The sequence below is a fragment of the Pinus tabuliformis genome, chromosome J (assembly GCF_031772625.1).
Source record: "Pinus tabuliformis cultivar Carrire ecotype Pingquan chromosome J, CPIR1, whole genome shotgun sequence".
NCBI classification, from domain to species: domain Eukaryota; kingdom Viridiplantae; phylum Streptophyta; class Pinopsida; order Pinales; family Pinaceae; genus Pinus; species Pinus tabuliformis.
In genome coordinates this window covers 587,496,946-587,507,627 of record NC_142295.1, presented here as the reverse complement: position 1 = coordinate 587,507,627, position 10,682 = coordinate 587,496,946, and the positions used below count along the sequence as shown (strand labels likewise).

General features: G+C 35.6%; 1 pseudogene; it reads right to left on the bottom strand.

Annotated features, from left to right (window-relative positions):
* Window positions 1-9,474: 9,474 nt before the first annotated feature.
* LOC149228350 (putative 1-aminocyclopropane-1-carboxylate oxidase pseudogene) lies at window positions 9,475-10,004 on the bottom strand (annotated as a pseudogene).
* Between the last annotated feature and the right edge of the window lie 678 nt (window positions 10,005-10,682).

The window sequence follows — 10,682 nt, the reverse complement described above, 5'->3', positions numbered from 1 at the left end:
CGTTTTACAATCCATCGTTTGATGCAGTCATATCTCCAACTCCACAACTGCTTTTGCAACCCAAAGTTTATGTTCGCTGGTTACATGAATGTTTATGCTCAGCGGAAATTTCTTCGCAAAGAGCCACGATTCCAAGCTGTGGCAACCTTGCAGTACTGAGCTCAAGTGATATTTACGAAGCTTTGTTTATAGATAGAGTGTTTCTCGGATTTTCTTATGTTCTCTCAAAGTTAATATAAATTTGTTTAGGCATTGTTGTACTGTTAATGCCTAGTCGGTCTAGGCCATCGCTTTGAATGAACCTGTCTCTTATTCAAAGTTTGTGTTTAAGCTTTTAAGTAACCCACACAACAGCCCGGTGGAGATCATGATATTTGTCACGTCAGCTGAAGTTTTAAAGTCACCATCTAAGAGCCCACGAAGATGACATTCAATAAATATTCGTTGAGTACATGTAGTTTACTTTAGCTTTAAATTTAGTTTCAGGGTCACCCATCATGAGCTCAACATAGTGCTAGTTGTTAAAAATATTTGGGAAATTTTATTTTCGTGGAGGGGCAGAGGTCTTTGACTTTCGCGACGCTAGTTTCGCGCATGGCAGAGCTTCACGCACCTACCTTTGCCCACCACAAAGCTATTTTACATACTTTGGATTTCGCGTATTGTAGAGTTGTTTCAGATTCAAAGATAAACAACATAAAGTTGGAGCAACACAATAAAAACTTAGTATTAAATTCTGAAACATGAAATACATTCACATGAGGTGTCGCTCATTCACCAAGTAAAAACTAAGATTTACAAGCGCATGGCAGAGCTTCACGCACCTACCTTTGCCCACCACAAAGCTATTTTACATACTTGGATTTCGCGTACTGTAGAGTTGTTTCAGATTCAAAGATAAACAACATAAAGTTGGAGCAACACAATAAAAACTTAGTATTAAATTCTGAAACATGAAATACATTCACATGAGGTGTCGCTCATTCACCAAGTAAAAACTAAGATTTACATTGATTTACATTCACGCGGAGTAACACAGTAAAACACAATCACTGTTGTTTTCACGCGCCCACCAAAATTTGCTCCACCATTTTCTCCCCAGAGACTTGCGCTCTTTTTTTTTTTCTTACTTCTTACTCTCTAACCTATTAGAAAATGACTTTTACATTCATATATAACTCAACATACAATTTTACATTTAATTCATGACAGAGCAAAATTAATATGATGTGGTTCTTGAGTGTGATCAAAATCGCACAGTTGTTTCTGGAGTGTGGGCAATAGTCTCTGAATGAATGCTTGCCCATATCTATTTAGCAAAGTACATTGACCACTTTAAATTTATTGCTGCGTTTCAGAATGGTTCACGTCTGGCTTCAATCCTTCAATCTTCAAACAGAGACACAACTTGCAAAAATACCTCTGGCAAGTATGGTTGCTGTCAGGCTGTTTATTGCAGTGGTTGGGGTTATTACTTCCAACACTCCCCCTTAATCACAATTGCCGCCATTGACAATTTCCAAACTTTTTCTGAGATAAACAAAACTTTCACATGCCAATAGCTTTGTGAAGATGTCAGCAAATTGTTCTTGTGACTTGTAGTGCTGCAACACAATTTCATCATTGTTAATAAACTCTCTAATAAATTGATATTTAGTATCAATATGCTTGGTCCTATTGTGGAAGACATAATTCTTTGAAAATGCAATTGCTGAGGTGTTGTCGCAGAAAATAGTTGTCCTGCCCTCTTGGTCATGATGAAGATCCCTCAACATCCTTCTCATCCAACCTGCCTGACACGTTGTTGTTGTTGTTGAGACATATTCAGCTTCTGTTGTTGACAATGACATTATTGACTACTTCTTGGAGGCCCATGACATGGCTTCGAAACCCAAATGAAAAACATATCCTGACGTGCTCTTTCTGTCATCGACACTCCCTGCCCAATCACTGTCAGTGTAACTAATCAACCTGAAATCACTTGTTGCTGTGTACTAAACGCCATATTGTTTTGTCCCATTGACATACCTCAGAATCCTTTTTGCTGCTTGTCAATGTGTCTCCTTGGGTTTCTCCATGAACCTTGACACCAAACTCACTGCATACATTATATCCGGCCTACTGGCTGTCAAATACATCAAGCTGCTTATCATGCTTTTGTATAATGTCGAATTGACATTGTTGTTGCAATCTTCTTTGCTCAAATTCAACCCTATGACAGTTGGAGTTGGTGCAGACTTGCTGTTCTGCATTTTAAACCTCTCCAAAATTTCTGCCACATTCTTTGCTTGAGAGATACAAATGTCATTCTCTGTTTGCTTCACTTCTATGCCCAAAAAATATCTTAACAATCCCAAGTCAATGATTTCAAATTCACTCTTCATGACTTGTTTGAAATCAGCGATGAGGAAATCATCACTGCATGTAAAAATCAAATCATCTACATATAAGATGACAATGAGAATCTTACCTTCGCTCTCTTTGATGTAGAGAGTAGGTTCACCATCACATTTTTTGAAACCATTGTCCAACAAGTAAGCATCTATCCTACTATACCATGCGCGCAGTGCTTGCTTCAATCCATAAAGAGCTTTTCTTAACTGATAAACTTTGTCTTCTTGGCCTTCAATCTCATAACCAAGTGGTTACGCGACATACACTTCCTCTTTAAGCACTCCATTCAAGAATGTTGATTTTACGTCCATTTGATACACTCTCCATTTGTGCTGCAGGACAATCGCCACAACTGCGTGCACTATCTCCATCCGTGCGACTGGCATGAACGTCTCCGCGTAATCTCTTCCATGTCGCTGTTTGTATCCTTCGACAACTAGCTTTGCTTTGTGCCTTTCAATCTTTCCCTCAATGTTGTTTTTGGTCTTATAGACCCACTTCACTCCAATGACATGTTTTCCTTTCGGAAGGCTCACTAACTCCCATGTGTCATTCCTTTCCATTGCTTCTATTTCTTCCTCCATTGCCGCAACCCATTTTTCTTCTTTCACTACATCTTCAAAGTGGATTGGGTCATCTACATGACAAAATAATGTAAATAAGAAATTCAGAGCTGCGCCTCTATCAACTTCATCTTGCTCATAAATTTAATTTAAATTTCCGAACTTTGGTCTTCTTATGCTTGCTGACGATGGGCTTGACATGTCACTTGGTGTCACATTTCACGGTGTGCTTGGAGAAGCACTTGCTTGGTTGCGCGAAACTGTCCTATTATTTATTGATGGCGTCGCTTGTTTCCTGCTTTGCTGCGCTTGAATAGGAGTAGAGGGAGTCACTGTTGAGGAATTACTTGCTGTTGTTAATTCCTCTTTGTCCTCATGTGGTATGCATGCTTTGACATTGACTGTCTTTTCTAAACTTCCATCTCATGCTTCCTCTTCTATGAAGCCCACATCTCTGCTGATTATGAAATTCTTGGTTAATGGATTGTAGAGTTTGTATGCCTTGGATTCATTGCTGTATCCAAAAAATATGCATTTCTCCCCCTTGCTATCCAACTTCTTTCTCAACTCATTCAGGACATCTGCATAAGCCACACATCCAAAAACTCTAATGTGAGTGACACTATGCTTTCTTCCACTCCATTCCTCTTCAGGAACAATGTTTCAGACGCTTTTGGTTGGACATCTATTCAAGATATATGTTGCACAAGAGACATCTTCAACTCAATAGTCATTTGGAAAATGCTTTGCCTTCAACATACTCCTTGGCATCTCCATAATGGTCCTATTCTTCCTTTCTGCCACACCATTTTGCTGCGGTGTATATCTTGTTGTAAATTGCTTGTGAATTCCATGCTCCCTGCAAAATTGAAGGAAGTCATTTGAGATGTATTCTCCACCTTTGTCAGTCCTAAGGACTTTGATGTAGTGTCCACTTTGCTTTCAACAAGAGCCTTGTATTAGCAAAAGCGCTCAAACACTTCACTTTTTTGTTTCAGGAGAAAGACCCATGTCATCCTTGTGTAGTCATCTATGAAGGTCAGTACATAGTGATTGCCACCAATTGATGGTGTTTGCATATCTGAGTGGACAATCTCCAAAGGTGCCTTTGCCCTCACTAAATTTCATGCTGGAAATGTCTCTATGCCCAAGATACATCCTTCACATATGCTGTCTGGTTTTTCTATGAGTGGTAAACCCTTCACCATGTCTTTCCTATGCAGCAAATTCAAACCTCCAAAGTTGAGATGTCCAAATCTCAAGTGCCATAACCAGTTTTCATCTTTTACCTCTGCTTGAAAGTTTACTTGTGTGACCACTTCCTTTTTTCTTCCATCTTCTTGTGAGTTCATAGATAATTGTGCTTGTGAACCTTCTTTCTGCAAATCTGATATTATTTTAGGGGAAACATTCTATTGTTTATCATCTGAACCTTTGCAATCAGTTGTCTGCTTGGAGGCCTATCCAAAATTGTGCACACATCATTTTTAAAGAAGACATTGTAGCCTTTCTGCATGAGCTGTCCAACGCTCATGAGATTATGTTTCAGACCGGGGACAAAGTAAACATCTGAGATGTATTTCTTCTCCCCCTTCTTTGTTAGGATATTAACTCTTCATTTTCCCATGACAGAGACTTTGCTATCAGTCCCTAATGTCACTTCAAATTTCACACTATCATCTAGATTAGAAAACATTTCTATGTTTCCTGACATGTGGTTGCTACACCCTGAATCTAGATACCATATATCACTCTGTTTTTCTTGTGCTACATTACAAGCTAAAAACATGCTATCATGATTATGATTTTCTCTTGTGAAATTTACACTTGGTTTGTTACTAATGTCATATTGCTTCTTTCTACATTCATTTGCATAATGACCATACTTTTTACAGTAATGACATTGAACTTGAGATTTATCATACCTCTGACCTTGTGCTTGATTTTGGCTTGGGCTTTGACTTGGATTTTGATTGCTGCCTCTTCCATTTGAACTTGAAGGGTTGCTTCTTCCACCTCTGTGTGGGCTTCTTCCTCTTTCTCTAGCATATGATCTTCCTCTACCTCGACTTTGACCAAATGATACTTGTGTCTTGAAGGCATGCTCCAATGAGGAGCTTGCTGCTCTATTCGGTCTATGTTCATGAGAAATTAGTGATGCATTAAGCTCATCCACTGAGAATTGTGAGAGATCCTTTGTCTCTTCTATGACCACAACAATGGCCTCAAACCTTGCTGGCAAACTTCTCAAAACTTTCTCAACTATTCTTCTTTCCTCAAGTGTCTCACCATGAGACCTGATTTGAGTAACCAACCCACTTACATGTGTAAAAGACAAGTCTATATTCTCAGACTCTTTCATACAAAGTGTTTCAAAATCTCTCCTTAACATTTGAGGCTTTGCTGTCTTGACTTTTGCCATACCTTGGTAAGTTGTCTGGAGGATGTCCCATGCTTGCTTGGACTTTGTTGCTGCTGCAACCCTTGGTAAAATACTTTCATGAATTGCTTGGAAAATATAAAACAGGACTTTTGAATCCTTCTTCCTGTTGTCCCTCACATCTTTTTCTTGTTGGGATAAGGCATTGTATGCTGTTGCATCTGCTGGTTCTTGAAAACCATTCTCCACCAAATCCCAAATGTCTTGAGAAGAAAACAAGGCCTTCATTGTAATAGCCCAGTAATCATAATTTTTGCCATTAAATTGAGGTATTTGAGGATTAGTCAAGCTTGTGCTTGATGTTGCCATTTCTGAGCGTAAAAAAAAACTTTCTACCTACTGATAAATATGCTAAACACAATCTGCGCTCAAAACAATTTTCACTGTTAGTAAAAACACTTGTTTTTACATTAACAATGTTTAACCCGCTCTGATACCATGTTAAAAATATTTGGGAAATTTAATTTTCGCGGAGGGGTAGAGGTATTTGACTTTCGCGAAGTTACTTTCGCGCAGCTAGCTTCGCGCACTGCCGAGCTAATTTCGCGCACCGCAAAGCTATTTCACATACTTGGATTTCACGCAACACGACGCTGTTTCAGACTCAAAGATAAACAACATAAATTTGGAGTAACACAATAAAAACTTAGTATTGAATTCTAAAACATGACCCCATTTGCTCCACCATTTTCTCCCCAGAGGCTTGTGCTCTTTTTTTTTCCTTACCTCTTACTCTCTAACCTATTACAAAATGAATTTTATATTCATATATAACTCAACATACAATTTTACATTTAATTCATGACTAGCGAAATTAATATGATGTTGTTGTTGAGTGTGATCAGAATCGCGCAATTGTTTTTGGAGTGTGGGCAATAGTCTCTGAATGAATGTTTGCCCATATCTATTTACCAAGGTACATTGACCACTTTAAATTTCTTTTTGCGTTTCAGAATGATTCATGTCTAGCTTTAGTCCTTCAATCTTCAAACAGAGACGCAACCTGCAAAAATACATCTGACAAGTATCGCTGCTGTCACGCTGTTTATTGCGGTGGTTGGGATTATTATTTCCAACACTAGTAATCTTTATGTATCATGCGCTTTACTTGGATGGAGGTAGGAAAGTTATTGTTTACATAACGAGTTGGAGTTCTAATTCTATGTGAGGAAAGATGACGAGAACAGAGCAATCACTTATTAGATTGGCCTCTTCTTTTCTTCATTTTCTTATGTTAACGTTTTTTAAATGTTATCTCCATTTTTACTTTATCAAAATAAATTGCAACCAATTTGTAGTTTTTGAAGGTAGCAATTTGAAAGTATTTCCACGGTTATCATTTATCTAAATGAATAGGGGAAAGACAATGGCATAAATTATCTCAAAAGAATGTTATGCAAAGACTTTGCTTTAGATCTGTATGGAAGACTCTTGTTTGAAGCTCATTGAGTCTAGAGGCTTATCCAGTGTAATGTGTAACGTCATTAAAGTTGAAATTTAATTCATATCTGTTAAGATAAAAAAAATAAAAAAAAATTAAAAAAGATAAATAACTATACAATACATTTAAATAATGTCAGTTCATAAAAAAAAATAAGTCTGAAAAAATTGAATCCCTCATAAAAGAAAATAAGTCTGAAAAAATTGAATCCCTCTTAGCTCATATTAGATGTCTATTTAAAATAAATCTATACTAATACGCTATACTCCACTAATATTTTGAAAAATATAATCATAAAAGAACATGTAACATCTGAAAATAAGAGAGTAAAATGGAAGCATATCCTATTAGAAATGCAATTCGCTGATTGGGATTGCAGTCGTACTAAAACGAGTTTTCAAAATTTGCTTTGAAAGATCCTACTGCACCGATTGCAAGGGACAACAAATGTTGTGTCTTAAAACAAAATCCCTATGTGAATCCAGAGATTCTCTCCTCAAGGGATCTAGTCAATTTTGAACGATTTTCAAATTTCCTTTCAGAAATAAATCGTCCCGGGAAAGAATAACAACAGTCGTTTCTCTTCAAAGTTTTGAAATAAATGGTCCCACGAAAAGATAATAGCAGTCGCGTCTGTCCAAAGTTTTTATATTTTTAAACATTATTTTTAATAATTTTTATTAAGTAAATTTACAAATAGAAGTGTTGGCATTCCCAGTTTAATTAATAATTAATTATAATTAATAATTATTTAATTAATAAGTATAATTATAAAATGAATGTTTTTTGGATTAATCACATCATTAGAATTTGCTCGAAGTTTTGAATCAATTAATGTGGTTTATCCACCTTGTCATGAGGATGAACCACATTAGTTGGTTCGAAACGTCAACCAAATCCTAATGATGTGATTAATCCGAAAGACATTCATTCTACAATATGGATCACAAAAGTCTCAGATCAAACAAAATATAATTATGTTTAATAATTAATAAGTTTAAGTTTAAGTTTAATAATAATTAATTATAATTATTGTTTAATTATAGTTAATAGTTAATTAATTAATAATTACTATTTAATTATAGTTAATAGTTTAATTTATTAATAATTAATCATGGTTAACTATGGTCCAACGTCACATTCCTAGGGTTTACAACCCCTTGGGTTTATTAATCTTAGATTTTATATTCCTAGGGTTTAATATTATCCTCTTCAGTTTATAATACCTTACGTTTACAATAATAATCCCTTGGGTTTATTAATTTTAGGGTTTATATTCCTATGTTTTAATTCTAATCCTAGGGTTCAATGTTATTCTCTTGGGTTATAATCCCTTGGGTTTTGTAATATTAATCCCTTGGATTTATAATATTAAATCCAAGGTTTATAATATTATTGTTAGGGTTTGTAATATTTATCTTAGGGTTTATATGCCTTGGATTTATAATATGAATCCTTTGGGTTTGTGACAGAATTTCTCAATAAGAAAATCAATCATGGTCAACATTGGTCTAACATGGTTTACTATGATCAATTATAGTCAATCATGGTCAACCATGGTCCAATGCCACATTGTGACAAAGATTGTCTCAATATGAAAATCAACCATGGTCTACCATGGTCCAACATCTCATTGTGAGAAATATTCTCTCAATATGAATATCAAGCATGGTCAATAACCATGGTTGCATTTTGACAAAGATTGTCTCATGGTCCAATGTCATATTCTGACAACCATGGTTCAATGTCGAATTATGACAAAGATTGTCTCAATATGAAAATCAACCATGCTCAACCATGGTTAACCATGCTTATTTTAAGGTTTATAATATTTATTTTAGGGTTTATATACCTTAGGTTTAATATTATTCTCTTAGGTTTATAATCCCTTGTGTTTTTAATATTAATCCTTTGGGTTTATTATTACCTTAGTATTATAGTATCAATCTCTTGGGTTTATTAATCCCAAGGTCTGTACTCCTAGAGTTCATATTCCTAATATTCAACCATGGTCATGCATGGTAAATCATGGTCAACATTGGTCAAACATGATCAACCATGATCAATTATGGTTAATCATGGTTCACCTTGGTCAACAATGGTCCAATGTCACATTATGACAAATATTATCTCAATATGGAAATCAGTTACAGTCAACCATGGTCAAACTTCGCATTGTGTCAAAGATTGCCTCAATATGGAAATCAACCATGATCAATTATAGTTAACAACCATGGTTGCATTGTGACAAAGATTTTCTGATGGCCCAATGTTGCATTGTGACAAAGATTGTCTCAATATAAAAATCAACCATGGTCAACCATGGTCCAAAATTGCATTGTAAAAAAGATTGTGTCAATATGAAAATAGACTATGCTCAACAATATTTATTTTAGGGTTTATAAAATTTATCATAGGATTTATATACCTTGGGTTTACAATATTAATCCCTTTTATTTAACATTATTCCCCTTCGTTTATTATCCATTTGGTTTATAATATTAATCTTTTGAGTTTAATATTATGATATTATTCCCTTAAGTTTATTTTAAGTCTGAGAAAACACCGAAAAAAAAAAAAAAAAATAAGAGAAACAACCGGTCTATAAACATAAGCTTCATAAATATTACTTGAGTTCAGTACTGCAAGATTGCCAAAACTTGGAATCGTGGCTCTTTGCGAAGAAATTTTTGTTGAGCATAAACATTCATGTAATCATCGAACATAAACTTTGGGTGCATCGATATCTTTGATCCTTCCTTGCTGTGCAAAAGGAGTTGTGGAGTTGGAGATATGACTGCATCAAACAATGGATTGTAAAATGATGCCACTGATATTTTGTTTCCTTTGTCAGCAGCCAACACACGATGTCATCTGCTCCTATATCTCCCATTGTTGATGGCTTCCAATTGATTACCAACATCAATAACCAATGTGTCTTTCGTTGGTGTTGCATTAATCCAATGTGCTGTGTTGTCAAGAAACTTAAGGTCTCCCACCTTGTTATCTTAGAAAGCATAATGAGGCCACCCACATTAGTGTGCACACGCAGACCTTCGACGAGGTTTGGGCTTGGACATGGTGGATAGTGGCCAATTTTGGAGCCAAAGAAAGCGTTGTTATCAAGTCCATCACCTCCAAACAGAGTCCTCTTGAGATTAGGCATGACTGAGCATGGAAGTGTATGGAAAGCGCCATCTTCTAACCGGTGGCTCTTCCACTTCGAATTACTGACTGGCTTTCGACTGGCATCGTAACGCACGGTGGCTCTTCACTTCGAATTTATGAAGGGTTTATGGATTAAAAAAACTTTATTACCCATACTAACGCACACAAAAGGAGAAGACACAACCGTCTATTTCTTATCAGATGAAGTATATTCCGCACATATTAGCCCCAAATTAATCATACCCGTCGAATTATATTTAAAAAGAAAGGTCAACAACGCCACATCTACCGAGAGTCGAAATAGAGACGCCTACAACAAAAAATAATTCATATTACACATTTATAAACACTATAGGGTAAACTTAAAACTTTATTGCAAATTAAAAAAAAAAATCCACACAAAATGGTAAAATAGTTCATGTTTGATGATTACATCACAATAACTAAGTTAATATAATATTAAAATAATACTCAGGTGAAATTGATCCATTACAGTGAAGAATGAAATTTGAGTGAAATTTTCAAGCGAAAACATCACTTCTTAGAGTAAAACAACGAGTTCCATTCTTTTGTAAAATTTTCAAGTGAGAACATCACTTTTTAAAGTAGGGCACGTTCCATGATCCATCGCTTGTACAAACCGTCAGATTATATATATATATATATATATATATAT